This window comes from Pelodiscus sinensis, chromosome 30, assembly GCF_052426305.1.
Source record: "Pelodiscus sinensis isolate ZL-2025 chromosome 30, ASM5242630v1, whole genome shotgun sequence".
Classification (NCBI taxonomy): Eukaryota; Metazoa; Chordata; order Testudines; family Trionychidae; genus Pelodiscus; species Pelodiscus sinensis.
Genome location: NC_143081.1, coordinates 10,976,330 through 10,999,323, shown reverse-complemented (window position 1 = coordinate 10,999,323; position 22,994 = coordinate 10,976,330). Strand labels below are relative to the sequence as shown.

The window sequence follows — 22,994 nt, the reverse complement described above, 5'->3', positions numbered from 1 at the left end:
AGTGCGGGCGCTTCAGCTGCCCCTCCCCACACTGCTGCACATTTCCTGCCCTTTTCCTTGGAGCTGCCTCCCCCTCAGGAGTCTCCTGGGTGCCATGCAGATGACAGGGGAAGGAGAGGAGGGGTTGCTGATGTCAGGGTGCCCCCTCCCACACTCTATTGTATCTCCACAGAATGGAAGGGGGGCACAACAGGGTTTGGGATGGAGTTTGTTGGCTACTTTTGAGAGTGATGCAGAGCCATGTCAGGGGTGAGCCTGCTTTATCCCCACTGCACCACCACCCTGGAGCCAACTGAGGTAAACAGTGTCCAGCTGGAGCCAACTCCAAACACCTGCCCCAGTCATGAACCTCCTCTTGCACCCCAAGCTCCTGGCCCAGCCTTGAGACCCCTGGACCCAAATCCCCTTACAGACTTTGTACCCTGAACCCCCTCCTGCACCCAAACTCCCTGCCTGAGGCTTAGCTCAGAGCCCCTCTCAATTCTAAACCCCTTAGCCCAAGACTAGATCTTGTGCCACAACTCTGTGCTCCTGCCTGGTGAAAAGAAGGGAGGATGGAAGGAGAGAGGGAGGATGGAGTGAGCAAAGAGAAGGGGCACACAGGAGGCGGAGCAGAGGTATTTGGATTTGAGGTAGATCCTGCATTTAAGTTCAAAAAGTGATCTTGGGCTTAAAAAGTTTGGAGACCCCTAGATTCAGGGGCATGAATCCTACAGCGAATATGCTTCCTCATACAGGGACTTCTCAGGTGAGAAAGAAAGAAAGAAAGAAAGAAAGAAAGACTTTTTAGCTGTGGGGCACGGTCTGGAGATGACATCCCGGAAACCCCTCACAGCCGAGGTGGTGGGCACTTGGCTGTGAGGCACAACATCTCCCTGGCAGTCCCTTCTCTGAATGTGGTGGGGAGAGAGGCCGGGCACTAAATATGATGTTGTAGGTTCCATGGGGAGCCCGGCGTTCTAAGAAGGAGCCTCAGCCCTTTGTGTGACTCAAGCCCCCAGCGCTCTCCAGGGCACCGACACCGCCAGGGCTGCCCACCACAACATGGGGCTGGGTCCGCTGCTCTCAGTCTGAGCTGTTTGTGGATCTGCTGCCCTCTCGTGGGGAATGGGGAAAGGAGGATTCCTCAGCCCCAGTTTTTGTCTGACCACCAGCAGGTTTTGTGTCACTGTGCATCTCTCGCACAGGTAGGCTATGTCTACACTGGCAGGTTCTTGCTCAGCAAGGCCATTTTTGTGCAAGAATCAGCAGAGCGCCTACACTGCCCTCCCTCTGTTGGGCAAGAAGATTTACAATTTGGCGCGGTAAGAGAGGGCTTCTTGCCCAAGAGCTGCACTCTTTTCTAACAGGTGTGAGCTCTCTTGCACAAGAGGGCAGTGTGGATGCCCTGTAGGGCTATGACTACATTGCAGAGTTCTTGCCCAAGAACATCTTGCACAAGGGTTCTCGTGCAAGAAGTCTTGCTCAAGAACATGTCCACACTGCGCACTGTACATCTTCTTGCAGAGGAGCAAGTGGGCAGTGTAGATGCCCTGCAGATTATTGTGCAAGAACAGCCATTCTTGTGCATGAAGCCGCAAGTGTAGACATCTGTGTGTCGCACAGTAATAGCCGGGGTGTCCTCCGGCTTCAGGCCGGTGAGTTGTAGGTACAGCTGGTTGCTGGAATTGTCCTTGGAGATGGTGACTCGGCCTTTCAGGGAGTCTGCATAGTCCCTGGTGTTCCCATCCGTGCTAACAGAGGAAACACAGCCCGGGCGCATCTTCCCTACAGGTGGGTCAGCAGAGGACCCAGCGTCGCTGTTATTTATTCATAAACGTACCGCTCCCACCAATAACTCACAGCGCTTCCCCGAGTGGGCGAAGCGTCAACAAGCCACGTCCTATAAAAGGGGAAACTGAGGCTCAGAGACGTGACTTGCCGGAGTTCACTCGGCGGCCAGACTCTCTGCCCAGGCCGGACGGAGCCCTCCCCACCCACCCAGCCGCCCTCCTGCCTGCTTGCCTGCCTGCTGAGGCCTGCTTCCCTGGACACTGCTCCAGCCGCTGCTGCTGCTTCTCACCACCACCACCACCAGCTGCTGCTGCCTGACGGGAGAGGGGGGCCTGCCGGCTGCCCTTCCTCTCCCCTCCTCCACCGCTCCGGGGAAGGAGGACCCCACCAGCACCCACCACCCGGAGGCCTGCCCCACCTGGCTGCTGCCCGCCCGCTGTTGCTGCTGCTGACTACCTGCACCCCACAGAGGGAGACGAGGACCGCCTATTGGACTGTGGAGGGGGTTTGTTTGCAAGAACTGAGCTTTTTACCTGCTCCTGGGGTGGTGGTGGACAGAGACACCAAGAGGGGGGCCAGGGGAGAAGCGTAGAGCCCTCCTCCTAGCCCAGCTGCCCCCCCCACAACCCCCTCCACCAACCCCTGCACCACCAAGGAAGCGCCCTTCGGTGGGGCTGGCTGTTCCCCCTGTTTGTGCCACCTGGGACTGTCTTGCTGTGGCAGAGGGCGAGGACTGAGCCTCCCACAAACGCTCGTGGGCGAGCTCCCCCCCCCGGACTTGGCCCCCTTCCCTCAGCAGTGTTTGGTTGGGGGCCCCCCCTTACCTTTGGTTTCCTTGCCCTGTTCCCCACTCTGTTAGCCAGTTCTGTTCCCTTCTCCCCTCCTCAGTTTGCTGACCAGCCCCGCCCAGCTTCAGTTTGTTTTTCACTTGCCCCGCCCACATTCAGCTAGTGTGTTGTTTCCCAGTCCTTACTGCCCTATCCTGCCCTGCTAACCCAATGCCCTGCTCCCCCAGCCCCCCAGAAGTCCTGTAGCCCCACCCAGAGTTCCGCCCCCAGCCCGAGCGCTTGTGCCCCCCCCCCTTTTTAGTTACCCTTCCTTCACATCACCCCTGCCGCTCAACAGCCCCATAGTCCTTCCTGTACCCCAGTGCAGCCGGAGGAGCCGGCCCCCGCCCTGCACCCACTACCTTGTTCATTGCCCACCCTGCCAGCACCCTTCTCCTCTGCCTCCAGCCTTGCAGGGAGGACAGGTCGCTGGCCTTTTAGGTTTCTAGTCTACTACCCCTGGTAGAACCCTCCCTCCCTGAAATCAGTTAGTGGGAGGGAGTGGTTGGTTTCCCCTCCTCCCCCTTTTTCCCTCTCTCCCCCCCAATTGTGTACCCCCCCTTTTTCCCTCACGTGCCCCCTCCCTTGCAATAGTGCCCTCCTCCTCTGCCCTAGTCTTATTGAGGTTCTGGCTGCACTTTTCCCCTCACCTTTTTATTTACGCACACCCAATCCGTGGCCCCACAAAGTCGCGAGACCTCCTCGTCAACCTCCTCCTGGCCTTAGCGAAAGCTGCCATCTATAATAGCAGGAGGAGGAAGTTAGACGAGGGGGTTCTCTGCGACTGTGGGGCCTATTTCCGCTCTTCCCTCGTGTCACGAATCCGGGCAGAGTTCCTCTGGGCGGCGTCCACTGGCTCCATCGACAGCTTTGAGGAGCAGTGGGCGCTGTCCGGGGTTCTCTGCTTGGTGTCCCCATCCGGCTCCCTTATTTTAAACCTGTGACCCGCACTCCTTGACCCTGTTGTCATTTTTTGTCCCCCGGATTCAACTGAACATGGGTTCAGTGTCCCTCCCATAAGGTTGGGGAGGGGCTTTTAGAACGTGGCGAGAGACGCTAACTTGATCCGATTCCCATCCTACGCAGCATTCACAGTCTGGTTCAGCATGTCTCAGTCGCTCCCCGCCCTTCCAACAGCGCCTCCCCCGCTGCAGCTTCTCATCGGCTCCGCTGTGGTCAGCAGGCTGGGCTGTGCAGCTTTTAGAACATGAGAATCCTGGCAGTGTAAGTCCAGCCTTGTAATGATTGATGGAAAGAGTTTGACCTCGACAGATCTGTGCTATGAAGCTGAGACTTTCAGAAACCTCAGCAACGTTTGTGTCTCCAGTTCCGATTCATTCTGGTGCAAACTGAGTGCGCCTGTCCCTCGGGCAGCATTGAAAATGTCAGCCTGACAGCGAGGCAGACAGCTCGGGATTGTAGAAACATTTCTATGGCAGATAGAGCTCCAGAGAGATACATGGGGCTGTGTGGGGATGGGTAAAGGGAGAGTCACAACAGTCACCGAGGGCCCATGCCGATGTATTTATAGGTGAGTTTGCCAACAGACTCAGATGCTACTCCTGCATCTGCTGCACATCAATGTGCAGGCATCTGACCCCCTCTCAGTTTTCTCAGAGCCACTTTCACCTCCTTGTTGCAGCTCCCATTGGCCATGGATCACAAATTAATGGACAAGTCTTTCAATGTCTTTTATCCAATGCTTGGGGCTTCCCTAAACCCCTGGCTGTCAGAAGCTAGGAGTGGAAGACAGAGCTGGAGCGCTGCAGAATTGCCCCGTTCCGTTCGGTCCCCTTGGATCTCTGGTGCAGGACGCTGTCCCAGACAGGATACTGGGCGAGGGGGACCATTGTCTGAACCAGAGCGGCTGCTCGTGTCTCCAATAGGATCTGGGTGTCTCACACTTTTGGGGCGGGTCCACACAGGGATACGCCCACTGCTGGCCTGGCTCATCCAGCGCAGGCTTTGGGCTTCAAAGCTCCTGGGCAGACATTGGGGCTGGGGCTGGGGGGTGAGCTCTGGAACCCTGAGGGGGCGGAGGGACCCAGACTCAATGTCTACTCAGCAACTTTTAGCCCCAGCCAGCTGATGCCACAGCAGCCTTCAGCTCCCTGAAGGGGGGTTGCAAAGGAATGAAGAGAGGCTGTTCTCAGTGGGGGCGGACGGCAGAACTAGGAGCAATGGGCTCAAGATGCCATGGGGGAGGTCTAGGTTGGATATCAGGAAAAACTATTCTTAGGAAAGACCCAGCCACAGTCATACCATAGGGCTTTTATCCTCGTGGACAAGGACCCTTCAGTGCCTTTCTGAATCAGGGCCTTTATCCCCATCCTTCCAGATGCGCCAAATTCTGGAGCTCTGTTGACTTCCACTTGCACAATCAGGGATTTGGGCAAAGGAAAGATGCCCAGGACGATACAGTAAGGAAGGGAGGTCTGGGGAGGAAGAAGAGGCAAGAGTAATATGAACAATGTCCATCTGTCTTACTGAAGCAGGATCCTTCTGGCGCAAAAGGGCACAGAATTAGGGCAGGACAAAAACTTGTGGCCAAAGGCTGGACTGGGATAGGTCCCGCACTTCCCCTTGGTGAGCTGGGTTGGGGGGGGCACTGTTTGCCTCTACACTGGGGCGCTGTGAGCTTTGACTGTTCCCCTGCCAAGGTCGTTTCCTGCTCTGGCACTTCCAGTGCAGAAGGTAGGGGGAGCTGCAAGACACTTTAAAATACCCTGTCACTGAAGGCTTCTAAAACTCCCCAAGATCGGAGCTTCATGGAATCACAAGATCCTAGGGCTGGAAGAGACCTAAGGAGTCATGAAGTCTAACCTCCTGCCCAAAGGACCAATCCCAACTCAATCATCCCACTCAGGGCCTTTTCAAGCTGCTTAAAAACCTCTAGGGATGGAGATTCCACCCTCTCCCTAGGTTACCCATCCCAGTGCTTCCCCACCTTCCTAGGGAAATAGGATTTTCCTAATATCCAGCCTAGAACTCCCTCGCTGCAACCTGAGACCACTGCTCTTCATTCTGCCGTCTGCCATCACTGAGAACAGCCTCTCTCCATCCTCTTTGGAACCCCCCTTCAGGGAGTTGAAGGCTGCTCTCAAATTCCCAGACCTTGGGTGATGTTCTGCTGCAATCCACATGCAACCCCCCCTTTGAGATCCCAGGAAGATGCACTTGGGGAATTTCTTCCTGTGGGATAACCCCAAGCTTTTTAACCCTTCCTCTGGGAAAACTTTAAACACACACACACACACACACACACACACACTGGTCCTGCAGCACCTCAGAGACTAACAAAAATATTATGAGCTTGAAAACAAACTGCAATTCGTAATAGTTGATGTGGGGCCCTGCTGCCACCCACTGGCCCTGAGACGAACTGGAATTTCCCACGGAGGAGTTTTTGCATGAGCCGGGCGATGTTTTCTCTCCCTGTGTTCGCCCCATCGCGCACAGTAATACACAGCGGTGTCCTCAGGCCTCAGCCCGGCCATGCGCAAGAACAGCAGGTTCTGGGAGTTGTCTCTGGAGATGGTGAATCGCCCTTTGACCGAGTCTGCGTAGTACTGGGTGTCCCCAGCCCCGTGTGTAATTGAAGACACCCATTCCAGGCCTTTCCCCGGAGCCCTCCGGGCCCAGTGCATGCCCTGGTCAGTGTACGTGTAGCTGGACACTTTGCAGGAGAGTTTTGCAGAGTCTCCTGCTCTTTTAACCTCCGCTCCAGACTGGATCAACTGGATCTGCGACCAGACACCTGCAAAGAGATAAACATTACAGCGCTAGGGCAGGATCCCGCGAAGCCTTTAGCATGTTCTTCAGTGTTGCGTAAGGCTGCTCCAAAAGCCTTTATCGCGACGTAGTAAACAAATCGTTCCAAGAAAGGGGAGATGAGGGAACAGTGGGAGGAGCTTTCTAGCTCCCCAGTCAGCAGCCTCGGGGTTTCCACTGGTGGCCACTGGCTCTGTGCCCGGTGTCCCAGACCGCCCCCACACCTGCACCTACTGCCCCCACACCTGCAACCACGCCCTAGCTGTGACCCCAACCACCTCCACCTTACCCCGTCCACATCCCCCCTCCTTCAGCCACAACCCTGCTCTGGGCCCAAGCCCTGAGAGGTGGGGAGGAGCATGGAGAGAGGTAAGGGGGGGTTCAGCCCAGCACCCCCACCCCAAAAACTGCTCTGACCCCATTGCCATGCACAAGAAATCCCGAGAACCCTAGAAAGGTAGGACAGTAAGTGAGACCTCAATGTTAGGGAAGAAAGAACACTAAGACAAGGGATGATTATCAAGGGGCATGACGTTCAATGCTTATTTACTTCGATGTCAAATACAAAGAAAACACTGGGCCGAAATGTTCAGTAGCCAACTTCCTCTGTGCGTAGCCTCTCCCGGACCCTCCCCCAGCTGGGCCTGGTCACAGTGTTACCCCGGGTAGGACACTCATGGGCGGTGAGGATTCCCCGGTGAGTCCGGGAACCTTTCTCTAGTGAGGGGCCGGGCAGCTCTGAAGTCACATGATTATTAATGATCCAGATTCATACCGGTGTTACATTCCCATTCCCACTGCCCTTCCCATTGGTATCTGGGCTGGAGCCTCACCGGGATGGGGAGAGTCCGTGTGTCCTGTCTCTGCGCTCTGGGTCGGGGTCTGGGAGTGGAGCTGGCAGGATCTTTACGCAGGACTTAATGTCTGCGAGTAAAGCCTCTAGAATCAGATTTCTCCTGTTGCTTGCGGACCGTGAGCGCCACCGCGGGACATTCTGCCGCAATTGCAGGGGAAGGTTTTGAGAGGGGCGGGGGTTGGTTGCCAGCCCTTGTGAGGTCCGCACAGGAATTACCCGGTGGGGCCCGCTGGTGTCCGGCTGCTCGGTCACGTTGGTGGAGAACAGGAGTCAGGGACCCTGCATCCCCAGTCCAGCCCATTAGCCGGCCACGGCCCTGCCTGCACAAGGAACAATCTCAGCGCACGGAGCCGGCGCAGCTGGACTGTGCCGCTCCCCCGGGACCGGGCAGGCTGCAGCTGCGGAGTGAAGGGGCTGGGACCAGCCAGCCCCGATTAGAAGCAGCAGAACCGGGGAGAGATGAAGCGATTGGCCCTCAAATGAGCCGCAGGGCAGCATCGGAGGGAGATGCTCAGTGCGAGACCAGCAGAGTCCAGGGCGTGAGAGCAAAGACTCCAGCCCAGTGCATTAGTTGAGGGGGCCGAGTGTCTGTCCCCCAGGCCCAGGGACACAGGGAGGGCCCCTGCAGTGATGCGTTCTGTGGCCCTAGACCTGCCCAGAGCATCGGGGTGAATCTGAGCCCTTGTGAACTGAAAACAATTGGCAAGATTTTGAGCAAATACTTTTAACGCAAGAGTTTTTGCATTGAAGTATTTGCACAAGAGAGCGTCTACACGGCCACGTGCTTTTGTGCAAGAGATGTGCTTTTGCGCAAAAGCATCCCTGCCAGTGTAGATGCTCAATTGCGCAAGAAAGCTCCAATGGCCATTTTAGCCCTTGGGCTTTCTTGCACAAGAAATTAATGTTGCCTGTCTACACTGGCCTCTTGTGCAAGAACATTTGTGCAAGAGGGCTTATTCCTGAGCAGGAGTGTGACGTAGTGGGGGTACTTGCTGGGCTGTGGTGACCTCTGTGTCTGGAGCAAGACCCAGCAGGGAAAACCTCACTATGCAAAGGTGATGCCAAACTTGTTGAACCAGACACCCCCCATGGAGAGGAACAAAGGAAGGGGGAGGCTGCCCTGGCTGAGGGGCAGGGCTGGAAGAGGGTGAGTTTAGTTTCTGTCTGGAGCATGGAGGAGACAGCCTAGGGAAAGGGGCTGGAGTTTAGGGGCCCAGTCTCCCCCATCTCAAGGGGGCCTGAGGCATCCTAGCCCAGCTCTGTGACCAGATTCCATCTGTGCTGTGCTGTATCCTGGAGAGGCAATAAACTTCCTCTATTCCACTGGCTGGTGCAGTCTGTTTGTGCCATTTTGGGGTGCAGGAGACGGGGGACCCCCAACGCGCTGTCACAAGGAGCATCACAGTTTTTGTGCAAGAAGCACTGATTTCTTACACTAGAATGTCATTGTTCTTGCGCAAGAACTCGCGGCCACTGTAGACAGCCAGCGCTTTTGCATAAAATCTTGCCAATGTAGACACAGCCACATGTCTCACACAGTAATAGCGGGCAGTGTCCTCAGGATTCAGGCTAGTCAGTTGTAAGTACAGCAGGTTGTTGGGAGAACTGGCATTGTCCTTTTAAGGGTGGCCATTTTGAACTCTGTTCTCCATGGCACGTCTTCAATTACCAGTGTGCTGTGGAACACAGTTTTAAGAAATGCTGCTCTTGTGCATTTCAAAGAGGAAGTGCATCAGGAAGCCTGGGGCCTGTGGAATTCCCTTTGAAATGTACAAGAGCCCCAGCAGGGGCTCTTTGATATGATTTGTACATATCCAAGGCGGAACATGAAAGTCCTTATCAACTAACTGAATAATCAATGGAAATCCCATTCGACTGTTCCATAGTTAATCTAAATTTAACATCCCAAACTCTCTATCTCTCTGTAGTTCTGAGGCCCTGCACCTTCCAGAAGGCCAAAAACTGGCCTGTGATCACATATCAAAATTCCTGAAGTGACCCCCCACGGTGAAGATTATTGTCCACCCTTGGGTCTTTTCTGGCCTTACAATCTGCAAAGTACATGTGGCACTGAGCAGCCTCTGATGATTCCATGTGCAGCCTGCTTGATTCCTAGAAATAACATGGAGTGAGTAGGGGTAATGCAGGGGGAGAGGCTCAAATATGAACAGGGGCTGGCCAAGGGCAGGACAGGGTGTGGCAGTGACATCACAAGGCCTTTTTTGGTGTCTCTGCTTATTGGTTAAAGGACATTGACAGGTGGTGAACTCACAGAGAGTCCATGACAACCGCCAGGTAGGACAGGATGTGGGGCTGGGGCAATTTCAGACTCCTGAAGCTTTGCAGCTGGGAGTCATCTCCAGGCCTCCTCTGCTTACCTTGAGTGCTCTCAGGCCTTGAACATGAACACGAAGAGAAATCTTGGAGTTTTCTACAAATCCAATTCTGAAAAAAGAGACACATCTCTGCGGAGAAGGTAAGAGCCTATGACAGATTTTGTGCTGAAGCTGCCTGACCTATCCGGTGCTGGCCAAATGAAACACTAAAATTGGAACTATTATTTTCCCACCTAGGCTTTTTGTTCCTTACCACTGGGGACAGTGGAATTTGTGTCTTTTGTTTCCCTTTTCCCATAGCTTCCTGCCCTGCCAGAGTCTCACTGTTGAGTGGATGGGATAGTGATAGGGAGAGGACTCAGGACTTTGTTCTCTTTAAGACCCAGCAAATGAGACAGAATGTATCATCTGCTTGGGAATTGTTCTGCTTTTCTACATTGGTTGGGTCTGAGCAGTTCCTGATTCTCTCAGGAATGGATTGTTACACCCACCTATCTGCCCTATGGCTAAGGAGGTTGAGGATCTGTGTGTGTGTGTGTGTGTGTGTATGTCACTGCCAGGAGTGTATAATATGAGGTGCCCTATTATCTGGAGTCCTTACAGATGATGTGGTGCAGTAGAGCCCCATTTTTCCAGCCTTCCATTGTGCAGCTTTCCCTGTTGACCTAATAACCAGTGCACGCAGGGCCAGCAGCAGGCAATCCTCCCATGGCCACTAGATGGCGCTGTGGCCTCACACTTCCCTACTCTCCTGAATATAGGAATTTTTGATCATCTGGTTTGGTCCTGGTCCCAATTTGACATGACAAGCGTGGCTCTGCTGTGTAATAGCCAGCAGTGTGGGTAGGGTTGCCATATGGTTTCAACAAGAATACTGCACACACTTGACATTACATCTCAATCTACATTACATCTCATTTAGAAACTACCAGACATTTTATATTTTCTCATCTGTTTCCCAAACACCTCTAATACTGGACTGTCTGGTTCAAAACCGCACACCTAGCAATCCTAGTAATAGCTGGAGCTGGCAATTTTATTGGTATTGTATTATGTTTAAATCTATTAAGAGGAGCAATTCCTTAGCCCAGGGGCAGGCAAAATATGGCCCAGCAATCCTTTCAATCTGGCCCATGGCCATCCGCTGGGATTCTCAGGCAGGGAGCAGCACAAGGGCTCTGAGCAGCTGATCCATTTGCATCTCTGCGCAGAGGGGAGGGAGAATCTTTGCATGCTGCCTCGCAGGCAGGACAATCATTCAGCTCCTGTTAGCTGCTTCCCATTGGCTGCCCTTGTCCTAAGCATGAGCTCACAGCTCACATTACCTGAAACCAGCCAATGGGAGCTGAGAGATTGTGCTGGGGGCCTGGGCAATGCATGTAGATCCTCCTTCCTCTCCCCCCACTGTGCGCCACAGAAAGGCACGTGGAGCAGCAACTCTGAGCTCCGGGGTTGTGGTGGGCAGGGAATTTGGCACAGGGTTCCATTAGGCAGCTAGCCTGGAACCATCTAGGGAAGTGCCTCCTGGTCAGAGCCTACTCTGGCACCCAACTCCTTGCCTTAGGTCACAATCTCTCCTGTTCCAGGTCACTACCTCTCTACCTGCCCCCCTCCTGTTCCTGGGTCACAACTCCATCCCAAACCCTGCACCTACTCCTAGACCTCTCCTCCAGACCAGAATCCTCTCCTGCACCCCAACCCTCTTCCCTCATACCCCATACTCTCTCCTGTACACCAGAACCCTACCCTGAGCTCCCCTTTGCATCCAATTTCTGTCCCAGACCCCACATCCCCTCCATAGAGAAATGTGGCCCTTGACCACTTGGAATGGCATCCCCATCAAAAATTAATGCCCATCTCTGCTTTAAGGCATCTTTAATTTTATTGGTATCCTGAAACAAATGCTCCTGAGAGGTTAATGTACATGAAGTGGCTACATGGAATATGCTCAATATACTTTACTTAGCTTCTATGAAAGTATTTTTAGGGACAATCTGTGGTTGAAATAGTTTTTCCAACTTCAGCTATAAAGGCATAACAAGACTATGAGGATCCTGAAGCTAGAGTAGACAGCCTAGGTGTGAGTTTTTAGGTGGCTGAAAGTTCTTTGTTTCACTCTCTCCAACAGCAGTAGCTCTGTCTCCTCCAGATTTAGCTTAAACAAGCATGTCTCCATGTGCATGGTGACTCAGATCTCTGGGAGATGGTCTGTATTTTCTGTTAAGAAAACAGCATGGTGGCTACATTTTTACACGGTCATGTGATCACCCTTTGCAAACAGGCTTGCATAATATTTCTGTGGAGGACTGGCCTGTATTCAGACACTGGCTGTTGTGGTTTGTCATATTATAACAAGAATGCAGCTACTTTTGTGGCCTACTTGAATAACTTTATTTCTAACTACTTTTCTATCTGCCCTGTGGGAGATCTTATCCATGCTCACTGTGAATGTTAACATGGGTCTCTGCTGCAGACTAATGTAGTCCTTCATCCTAACCAGTTTTAAATCTCGCCCTGACTGCTGTCTTCTCCTAGCTGTTCAGCCACTTTTCCTTACTACCCTTAGCACTGGCAACAATTATGTATAACATAACTGTAGTCATAGTCACTCATGGTTGGAAATTATTTTATGTAGATTTCTAAACTTCTCCCATGGTGAAGCAGTGTAAGAAAAAGGACTTACTGTTTTTTCCTCTTAGCCATCCATTCAGTTGGCTGGATTTGAATATTGGAATTATTGCTAACTTAATGAATATTATTTTGCTGTGAAAATAGTGATGTGAGTTATTTCTTCTTTGGATAAAGAATCTACTTTTCCAAAATCTCATTTTGATTGTTGCATTGAGCCTTTTTGATATTACAGCACATGACAGCTCCCTCTAACATGTCTAATTGGTAGAGGCTAAGATTTAGGAACAAAAGAAAATAGATCTTGAGAGAGTCTTTAAAAGAGGCTGTTGGCTGTGGTTGGAAGGAGGTGTGAATGAGGTGCTGAAAAAGTAACACAATTTCCAGTTGCATTGACCTTAGAAGAAATGTCTGTCTCTCTTCTTAGGTCTCTCTTGAATGTACCTTTAAATGTAGGTTTAAATGTACCTTTAAAGGTTCCAAATGTATTGAACTAGTTCACAAGGTTTTATCAAAGAGGGTGAACTGAGGATAATGGCTAAGTTTTGTCAGCGGCTACTGCACGAGTGAGGAGTGCTTCCAGGACATAGCAAAAGAGAAAGGTGACTGAATAGTTGAGGGAATCTTTTCAAAAACTGAACGATAAAATTAGTGTACTTTTCATGTATTAGGGCATGTCTACATGGGGGCATAATTTCAAAATAACAAGGCGAGCATCCACACTACCAAGGCTGTTGTGAAATAAGCTTATTTAAAAATACCCCCATTATTTCAAAATAGTTATGAGTTATTCTTCTTCACAAACAGGAGATATTTCAAAATAACTTATTTCTAAATAACCTGGCAGTGTCGACATAGCCACGTGGACTAATCACAATCAAAAGATGTTGAGTGTAAATGACTGTTTTAAAATGTAAAGAACAGTTCCCCTATGCACCAAGGGGTGCAGTAGAAGAGCAGTAGTATGTGCCGTAGGGGGCTGAAAATACTGGTCGGTGCCAGAGTATTAGCAGCTAAACTACAAGTCCCTCTAATATTTCAGAACTGGAAATGCTCCAGCCTTGCTCAGACTGCCTGCAGAGTTTGTTCTTGTGAACGTTTCTGGGATTATCTTTTGACATCTCTTGCTCTGTCAGACTTGTCTCTCCTTGGAGTATTTTAACCCATCCCCTCTTTTTCAGCGGTGTTCAAACTCCGGCATGGGGGATGTCGCAGCCCTTTCAGCGGTGGCATCGCAGCCCTCCCAAGGGATGTCACAGTTCTCCCGGGTGACAGCGCCAAACACCTCCCAGGTGTTGGCATCACAGCTCTCCCAGGGGACGTCGCAGCTCTCCCGGCTTGTGGTGCCACAGCCACCATGGGTGACAGTGCCACAGCCCTCTCCAGTGGTGGCATCCCAGCCCACCCCGCACAGTTCTCCTGTATGGTGGCATTGCACCCCTCTCAGGGGATATCACGGCTCTCCCAGGCATTGGCGCCGCAGCCTTCCCGGGGGATGTCACAGCCCTCCTGGGTGAGTGCTTCCACAGCCCCACTACCCCTTCCTCCCCCCCAAAGCCACTCCTCCGGCTCAGCCCTGCTGCCGTCGCCTGTCTAACTTATTGAGCCGGGGCCCCCGCCGGTTGCAGCAGCGCTGTTCTCTCATATGGGAGCACATCTCAATACCGGAGAAAGATCCGTTCCGCCTGCCCCGGGCAAAGCAGAGGGGTTACGTGGCACCGCCATACCCCTATGGCCCATCCAGCTGCCTGCTGCTGCGGCCGCTGGCCCTGCCACCACCCGCGTGTAGCCTAAGAAGCAGGTGGCTCCTAAGAATCCAGCACCACCACCCGGGGAGAGGAATCCATGAGGGGCGCCCCAGGCAGGGACCAGCCCCTTGCTCAGCTCCTGCCTCTGTGCCTCCCAGCAGCAGCAGCAGCAACAGCTACAGACGCAGCAGGAGGCACAGAGGTTGAGCCCAACCCATACCTGTGGTCGCTCCGCCAATAACCCAGGCATGGCGGCGAGGCCGGAGCAGGAGGCTGCAGTCCCCACGACGCAGTACATGATCAACCTCACAGCCGAGGCAACCTGGCTGCTGCTGCGCCTCCACCCAGAGAACCAGTGGGGGTGGATGAATCCCTTCGGCGGCACTGGTCTCCTGCTGGGCTCCCAGAGCAGGGCCGGCCTGGACCTGACCTCCTTAATGAAGATCTCGCTGCTGAACGAGCAGAACCGCTACGACGACGAGGAGTACGAGGAGGATCCGGCGCTGAGGGTCATGGACCAGGAGCTGGTGCGCAGGTGCATGGGGTGGCTGCGTGGGTTGGAGGAAGTGAAGAGAGAGGGCAGCTGGAAACCCTGCCCCACCTGGATGACCCCTGAGCCTGAGGGGCGGAGAACCATCTCACCCTCGCTCCTCCCGGCAATTGCTGAGGCTGCCGGTGTGCTTTGCCTGGGAGCAGAGTTCATCCGTCCTCTCCGACACCTGGTCTTGTGACCGTTCCATCCCGCTCCACACGTTCGTGTCTGCAGACTCAGCCATGAGAGATCAGAGTTTCAGTGTCTGCAGACTCAGCCATGAGAGATCAGAGTTTCAGTGCCGGGTTTAACCAGCAAGGAAACGGACTTACTCTGCCCAGACAGAGGCGAGGGACAGCTGTCCCTGCAAAATGCACTGGGACCCAGAGAGGTCTGTTCTACAAACAGGGAAAAGAGGGGAGAGCCCTTTTCCCGAGAATTTCTTATTCCTACTTTCAAAAAACTGATTTTGACAACGTTTAGGAAAAATCTTGGTGGGACATGACATGACCTGACCGTGTTGCCTCAGATAACGCTGTGTGCTGATGGTAACTGCTGAGTTGTTTAGTGTTAGGGGAAAGTAGCCATTGGAAGGAGGTCTCTAGTGGGGCTCCCCAGGGATTTATTCTGAGTCTGGTGGTTTTTATTATCTTTAGCCATGACCTGGATGTAGCAATAAGAGAATAAACCAGTATAAAATGAAAGGCGTCCAACAAGCCATTTGTCACAGGAAACGGTTTATAACACACTGGAAAACCTGAGTTTCTACAAAACAGCAAAAAGGAAAGGTTGCTTGGAGCTTTCAGTACAAAGCTCTACATTAAACCAGAATAAACCACGGAAAGAACATAAAGCCAAGCGATATAACAATTAAATAATATTGGTACAAACACGGAAAATACCATTTCTTTCTTCTATTGAACAAAGTCGTCCAGCCTCCGCAGAGACCGCCAAAAATTGCCGATGCCGACTGTATTGCAAGTCATCACGGCGGGGTATTGGGAAAAGTTTTCAATTAGCAATAATCGCACCTCGGATTAACCTCATCGGTTACGATATTGCCACTGCGCAAAGATAATTAAACCGTCCCCGGCGCGGTGACCCCGGGCCGGCCACGGGCTCCCAGCTTAGGGCGAGGTCCGGTACCGTGGCGGGAAGCCGGGTACGAAGTGCCCCAGCACCGCTGCCTCCTGAGCCCCGGCAGCCCAGCCAGACCCAGCGGGCTTGCGGGGTTCAGCGCTTCTGTGCGGCTCAGAACCCTCAGCTGGCCGCAGAGGCCTCTGGGAGCGCGCGGAAATGTCACAGTGACGTCACCAGGCGGGAGGGGTGGGGGCGGGAGAGGCTGTTTTGTCTCATTGCAGCTAAATGCCTGGAAATCACAACACCACGTGGGGGCTGCTGGGTGATTCCCGCCAGATTTTCCCGGCAGTTCGACATGGAGGGAAACCAGCCCCCACTGCGCGTGCGCAGAACAGTCGCCTCTGGGGCATCAAAGCCTTGTGCTCAGCCTGGCAGGGGACATGGGAGCTGAAAATCGCAGGGCGCTGGGCCACTGCGCAGTCGTCCGGGGACTGACAGCGCGTGCGGATCGGCCCCTGCAGTGGGGGAGGGGAAACCCCCCCCTAGAGGGGGGCGCCATTTACACACAGCAGCTGTCCCCGGGGGTCGCTGCCCCAGCGCCGCGCAGGACATTGCTCCGCCTGCCTGTGGGAAGCCATCGCGCAGGGGCTGGACACTTCCGAGGGGAGGCGCCCGGGCGGTGACAAACGCAGCAGGGGCCGATCCTCATCGTGTGACTGTGGGGAAGCCCCCAGGACAGCGCGTCACCCCGAGAAGCAGCGACACAGCCCCGGACACTGACCGGGCAGCGCTTCGTCCGCCTCAGTCCCCGCCCGCCCGCATCTCGGCGCGTCCCCTCCCCGCGGGATTGACACTGATGCTCCTCGAGGACGTGACTCCAAGGCGGGGACACTGCGATGGGTCCCGATCCACTGTCGGAAACGTCACTGGCCGCCCCTTCCGACGGAAACGCGCGGGGATGGCCGCGCACGGGGAGCGGGTCTCACGCCAAGGGCAGCACCGACCCCATCGGACTCCGACCGCCCGTTCGCAGCGCTGCGCCGCCAGCTCCCATCGGACCCGCCTCTGACCAACGCCCCTTTCCCATCCCCAGCGCACCTGGCCAGCGAGTGACCGGGGGAGCGGTTCTCGGGAATGGTGTTTATAGGGAGGCGATGCAGCATTTGTGAGTTGTGGGGGGTGCGCAGAATGCACCAGCCCGTTTGTCTCTGCGAGTATCTGGGAGGAAATAAATGAATAGACACCAAACCTCCCTCGTTCTCGGCATTCCCTGGAATGTGACCCTGCTCCGCCAGCACCGCCCAGCACAGAATCCGAACACAACTCCTGCAACCCACCTGCAGATCCAAACCAGGCCACGCTGAGTGCAAGTCTCCCGTCCCACTCCCAACGGGTCGGGTAGTGCTCGTGAATTATATAATACAGACTCCTTGGCAGAGACCCACAGTCCATTTCCCGCAAGTGTCTCTGCATTGGAAATGACTAGAGAGAGAACAGCCCCAAAGGGGTGTGTGACCGGGTGGGGTCATTTATGCGGGGATGCCCTGTTCACACCTGTGCACCATTGAACTGTTCACTCCACCTGCTCCCCAGAGGGACTTTAGAAGTCGGAGAGTTCGGGTTAGTGGCAGCTGAACAGAGTCAGGGACAGGTTAGAAGAGAGACAAGGTCACTTCTGCAACATTAGCAACCAGGGGCGCCGATTTCCTACTTGCCGTGTGTGTGCTGGGAAGAATGTGCAGCAGCATCTGTCCCCCACCCCCCACCCCGCCCGCACACAGAGCCGGAGGGAGCGACACGGGCTGGGCGTTGGGAGGGGCCATGGGACGAGAGGACCTAAATAGTCTCTGCTGGAGAGGAAACAAAACCTCTGCCACAGGTGCCCTGAACCGGCAGATTCCTAAGCGCGTGTCCTTGCAATGACAGGGGGACATGGACATGCGGTTACTTCTCCGCAGAGGAAGCAAAGGCGGTGCCCGGAGCGGGATTTGAACCCACGGCTGAGTTCGGAGACCAGAACACCCATGAGGAGACAGAGAGGCCCTGGAGTGGGCCGCTTTGTTAGATCACTCCCCGCCCTGAAAGCGGCCCGGGCAGTTTCTTTCGACCTTCGTTTTCCTAAATGTTTGCGTTACTCGGGGGTGGCCAACATCCAAGCCAGGCCCAGAGCTGAGTGGGGGTGGGGAGCTTGCAGCTTGGACCAGAACTTCCCAGAGGGTCGGAGTACCACGCGGTTTCGGTCAGACCATTGTCCTACCAACAAGAGGGATACAAAGGAACAGAAACAAGCAACGAGCCCAACCCAGCAGGGAAATAAACTGATGATGCTTTACGGGGATGATAAACTGAACCTCGAGGGCAAGTTTCAAAGCGGAGAAAACACAACCCCCAGCATCAGACACTGCCCCGCTTTACAGATTCAGACAGGGTTAGCTTTTGGGGAAATCTCTCTCACAGTATTTATCTGCATGCGTGCAGAATAGAGAAGAACCGTTTCTCTCGATTTAATCTTGTATTTCTGAAACAAAATTCTCTGTTTTTCAACAACAATGCCAGGGGAAAGCGCGCACGCAGTCCCCCACTATCACAAATTGTGCAGTCGAGTTTCCTCTACTTGAGGAAATCGCAGGGGTCAGCGCACCCGCAGTGCAATAGATGGGCCTCACCCTGGGAAAACCACCTTCCTGAGCGTGGTATTTCCCCTGCCAGGTAAGTATAAACTCTCGTCCTAGAGCCCCGCCAGCCCTCAAGCGCCCCGAACTCTCACATCACGGTGGCTCCCACTTCCACCTCCAAACAACCCCGCCGGCACCGCTTCCCGCTGCTGCCAGCTGCCCCACCCCTGTCCCCAGACCCCACCCAGAGCCCCGCTTGCAAATTAGAGCCCCGCTCGTCAGCCCGCTCCCACTCCCACAGTGCTCCGCTCGCACACACATCTGCATACGTGCTCACGCTGCTCCGCCCCTCCGGATGGGCCACGCCCCTGACCGCTCTTGGTCCACACTCTCCCCTGTGCAGCCAGACCCGGCTCTTCAGCTGCTCAGAGCCCGATAGACAGAGCCCAGGACCTTCTCTCAAGTGCTGCCCGGGGGGGGGGGGGTTAAGGGAAAGTAGCGGGGCGGGGGACAAAGGGGCGCAGCAGGAGAGGATGCACCTGGCCACACGCCCCGGCGCTCACTGTCACCGGCGGGGAAGCCACGTGGCCGCAGGTTTCCCGCCGGTGTGGTCCTGTCCCCTCGCCGGAACGAAGCACTAGAGGAGCAGATGGAGCCGGGGGCGTGTTGCTCTGCTGCTCCCACCGCGGCCAGTGAGTGGTGTTTGAAAGACGGAACCAATCGATGCGGTTGCCCCTTTGGAAATATAAATATTCACAAGTTGGGGCGAGTCTCAGCTCTGCAGCTCCGGCCCATGAGCAGGGAGGGGGCTGTACTGGGGGTGGGGCTCACAGGGTCCCTGAGGACGGGGACACCCCTGGCTCTGGCAGGAGGCTGGGAATGAATCCCCTGTCCAGCACGGACCCGCCCCATTGCCCTGTGCAGGGACAGAAAGAAACACTGTCCGGCAGGTGCAACCAGAGGGAGACGGGGCCCCTCGCTCCTGGCTTCGCTCCCTGGGATCCCTTTAGCTTCACTGAGAGGAGCCGTTTGCAGAGGCTGCCGCGCTCGGCCAGGCAATGGAGTCAGGACATGAAAGAGTTAATCCTCAACATCAGAGTGTTGTATCCTGCCTGGCCTTCGCTCAGCGCGCCCAGGGCCGGGCTGTTTTTCGCGTGTCTCTGCTGCCCCCGTGCGGCAGACGCGGGAAGTTCCGCAGCTCTGGTTTGTGCACGAGCAGCCGCAGGGTTCGTGTCGCTGTGTCTCTCGCACAGTAATAGCGGGCGGTGTCCTCGGGCTTCAGGCCGGTCACTTGCAGGTGCAGCAGGTTGTTGGGATTGTCCCTGGAGATGGTGAAGCGGCCCTTGAAGGCCTGGGCGTAACTGATGGAAGATGAACTTGGGTGTATTTCCCCGACCCACTCCAGCCCCTTCCCCGGAGCCTGACGGACCCAGCTCATTCAGTAGCTGCTGAAGGTGAAGCCGGAGGCTTTGCAGGAGAGGCGCAGAGAGTCTCCGGGCTTCTTCACATCCCCTCCGGACTCCACCAGCTCCTGGCACCGGGCACCTGCGAATAAAGGGATAAGATCCGTTAAAAAAACAGCCAATAATTGTCTGGGCTTCTGGCTCTGTCATTTCATCAGGGGCACAAAATACCTTCCAAAGCTGCTGCAAGGAAAACAGTTGCTACCCAAAGTCTAATTGTCCCTGGTGCTGGAGGGGGAGGTTCTCAGGGAACTGGCTGGTCACTGCCCAGACACAGGGGGCTATGGATTGTTCTTGCGGGTGCCGTCTGGGCAGAAGGGGGGACAGATTTAAACAGGAAACTCACTCCCTTATTTGCATATCCCCTCCCTGCGACACATAAAACCTTCTCACTGAACGAGCCCAATTCACCTGCGCAGAGATGCAGAAGGGAGCGAGCCAGGATCACTCAGCGGGCAGGGAGCTCACCTGTTACCATGCAAGTCCAGGCTCGATTCCCTCCTCTGGCCCAGACTTCCTGTGTCGCCCGGAGCAAGGCGCCTGGGCCTTATCTGAAGCACCCAGGCGCCCAACTCCCATAGGTGCGCTGGTGCCAGAACACCCCGATACAAGGTCCTGGCGGAACCGCACCCGCTGGAGAAGACGCAAGGACACCCCAGCCCCTCGTACCGCTCAGGAGAGGGTGGCAGGGAGGGGATAGAGATGGTTGGATCGAACCAGCCTGCACAAGGCAGAGGGCGAGGACTTTTCCCTTCTGCGTGGCGACACGTGACTTGTTTGTGTCAGTGTGAAGAAGAGGGGCCCAGAGGCGGTGCCTTGTCTGGCTGGGAGGGGACCAGGAACTTTCACGGGTCTCTGAGCCGGGCCATACTCATGGGCCCGTCAGGCCGGTGTATACAGGTGACTATGACCAGTTCCGCGAACCAGCTCAGGGCACTTCAGCTGCGTGGAGCCACCGGCACCGGGCGTCTTCATATGTGGACCCGACTGGGTCAGACCAGCCCGTGCCCGGCCCCTGAGCAAGCCAAGCGGCGGAGTGAACGAGGGGGGGTAACAGACATCAAGGAGGGTCACAAAATGTGTGACGTCACCGCAGCGACCCCGCGAGAAGCTCCTGCTTGGGCGGTGGGTTTGCGGAGAGATATTCCCTTCCCGAGCCGCCTCCAGGGAGTCACCGGCCCGAAGTCTCATTGTCACTGCGGTGGGGGAGGGAAGTGGCCTTATGCTGCCCCCTCGCGGCTGCCGGGGGAGGGGCGGCTCCGCTGCCTGGGTTTTTGGACGGACGCAGACCGGTTCCCTGTCACTGTGTATCTGTGTCTAGCACAGTGATAGCGGGCGGTGTCCTCAGGCTTCAGGCCGGTCATTTGCAGCTACAGCGCGCTCTGGGAATTCTCCCTAGAGATAGTGAACCGGCCTTTCACGGAATCCTGGTATGCGGCAACTAATCCGGTGTTTATACCACCGACCCACTGAAACCCCTTCCCGGGAACGTCCCGGATCCACTCCATTGTATAGTCAGAGAAAGCGAAGCCGGAGGCTTTGCAGGAGAGGCGCAGAGAGTCTCCCGGCTTCTTCACATCCCCTCCGGACTCCACCAGCTGCACCTGGGACCGGGCACCTGGGAACACAGACCGGTTATAAATACCAGTAGAAAAAAAGCAAGATTTGTGTTAACTCTGCCGGTTATTCAGAGGAAGAAAATACCTCCCAAAGCCGCTACAGCAGCATTACTAGGATCCAAAGTCTCATTGTCTCTGTGCTGGAGGGAAAATTCTCCGGGGACTGGCTGGTCTCTGCCCAGACCCAGGGAGCTGCGGATTCTCCCTGCAGGTGCAGCCTGGGCAGAGGGAGGGACAGATTTAAGCAGGAGACTGACTCCCTCATTTGCATACCCCGCCTTACAAGAGCCCCGCGCTGCTCCTGCCAGGGATCTGAGAGACTCGCCCCGGGGCTCCGGGTGCAGGAGTCAAACTGCCCCAGCCTGGGTCTCTGTGCAGCGCCGGGCACTGGGCGCTGGGACCCTCCTGACACTTTGGGACCTGCATGAACGAGCAGCTCCCTGCAGTGACTGTCCGCTCACACAGGGACTGAGGGGCTGGTGACTCTCAAGTGATGGAGGGGAGAGGAAAGTCATTTGTGGACTCTCTTCCCCTCCCCCCCCTCCGCCATGCTCTGAGGGGCCAGGAAGAGCCGGTCCCTGGCTCAGTGTGGGGGAGGGGCTGTGCCCCAGGGAGCCATTGGCCTGGGAAACAGCTGGGGAGGGCAGATTTCCCACAGAGCTGGGAGCCGGAAGCCCCTTTCCCTCCCCTGCAAACCAGCCCGGATTCTGGCCGGGTTGTAGCGCTCCCTGGCGCGTTTGACGCTTTTCCACGGAGTGTGAGGGGGGCTCGGTACACGGCCTAAGGGGTCTGTGAATCTTTAGCCTTCCAACTGCGGCTCCTGTGACGTGTATCGGGCACAGCTGAGACACCGACACAGCCCCGCAGCGGGCAGAGACGAGCGGTCACAGGTCTGAGCAAAGGGGAGGCGCTTTCTCTCTCTGCATAACAATCACTGAGGCAGATGAGGATGCGGCTGTCCGGGCCTGCGCGGTCAGGGGTTTGTGGACACCGGTCTCCCGCTCTCAGGCCGCAATCGCCCCACAGGGAGTTGGCCGTGGGGTGGGAGCCAATGTGAGAAAGGCCGGGCCGCCCTCGCTAGAGACAGAGGCCCGGGCCGGTCACCGCTAGGGACGCTAAAGTAGAATGAGCAGCAGCCAGCAGGCAAGACCCCACCCCTGCCCGCTCCGGCCCAAGGACCCCTGACCCCTCACCAATGGGATCGGATCCCGCATGCGCAGGGGTCTCTCCCTGAGCTTTTCCAACCCGCTGCGCTGGTCTCTGCCTCTAGGTCCCACAACCGGCCTCGGGGCCAGCCCCGGAGAGAGTCGAGTGAGGCGGGGCCGCAGCGGGGCTGTTTATCCTTGTGCGAAGAATTTCGCATCGTGGGTTTTGGGCCTTGTGCTGAACCTCCCGCATCCCCCACAGCTGAGGGGCTGGGTGTGGATCTCCACACGGATGGGGGGCACCTTGATTGGTGGGTCTGCTCGGAAATCCCAGCCCTGACCCATCTCTCCAGCTGTCGCTGACGGGGGTTTGCTCGGGACCGGGGCCGTGTCTGCGCGGGGCCCAGCCCGCAGCGGGAGGTGACGCTGCCCGGGGGTCGCGGGGCTCCAGGCCCAGGGCAGAGGTTCCAGTCACAGAAGGTCCCGTGTCAAGGTTCCAAGAGCGTCTAGCACCGACCCCAGGAGCCTGTTGGGGGATGGGGGGGAAGGTGGAAACAGAAACCGCGCGCTGCCCCTTCCCTCCCACCTAGTAAAAATGCAG

General features: G+C 55.6%; 2 non-coding genes across 2 annotated transcripts; both read right to left on the bottom strand.

The window, feature by feature from the left end:
* Window positions 1-15,406: 15,406 nt before the first annotated feature.
* LOC149521223 (U4 spliceosomal RNA) lies at window positions 15,407-15,547 on the bottom strand. The gene has a single exon (XR_016348141.1). It is a non-coding gene; the product is annotated as a U4 spliceosomal RNA (small nuclear RNA).
* Window positions 15,548-18,104: 2,557 nt separating this feature from the next.
* Window positions 18,105-18,268, bottom strand: LOC149521222 (U1 spliceosomal RNA). Its single transcript, XR_016348125.1, has one exon. It is a non-coding gene; the product is annotated as a U1 spliceosomal RNA (small nuclear RNA).
* Window positions 18,269-22,994: the final 4,726 nt, after the last annotated feature.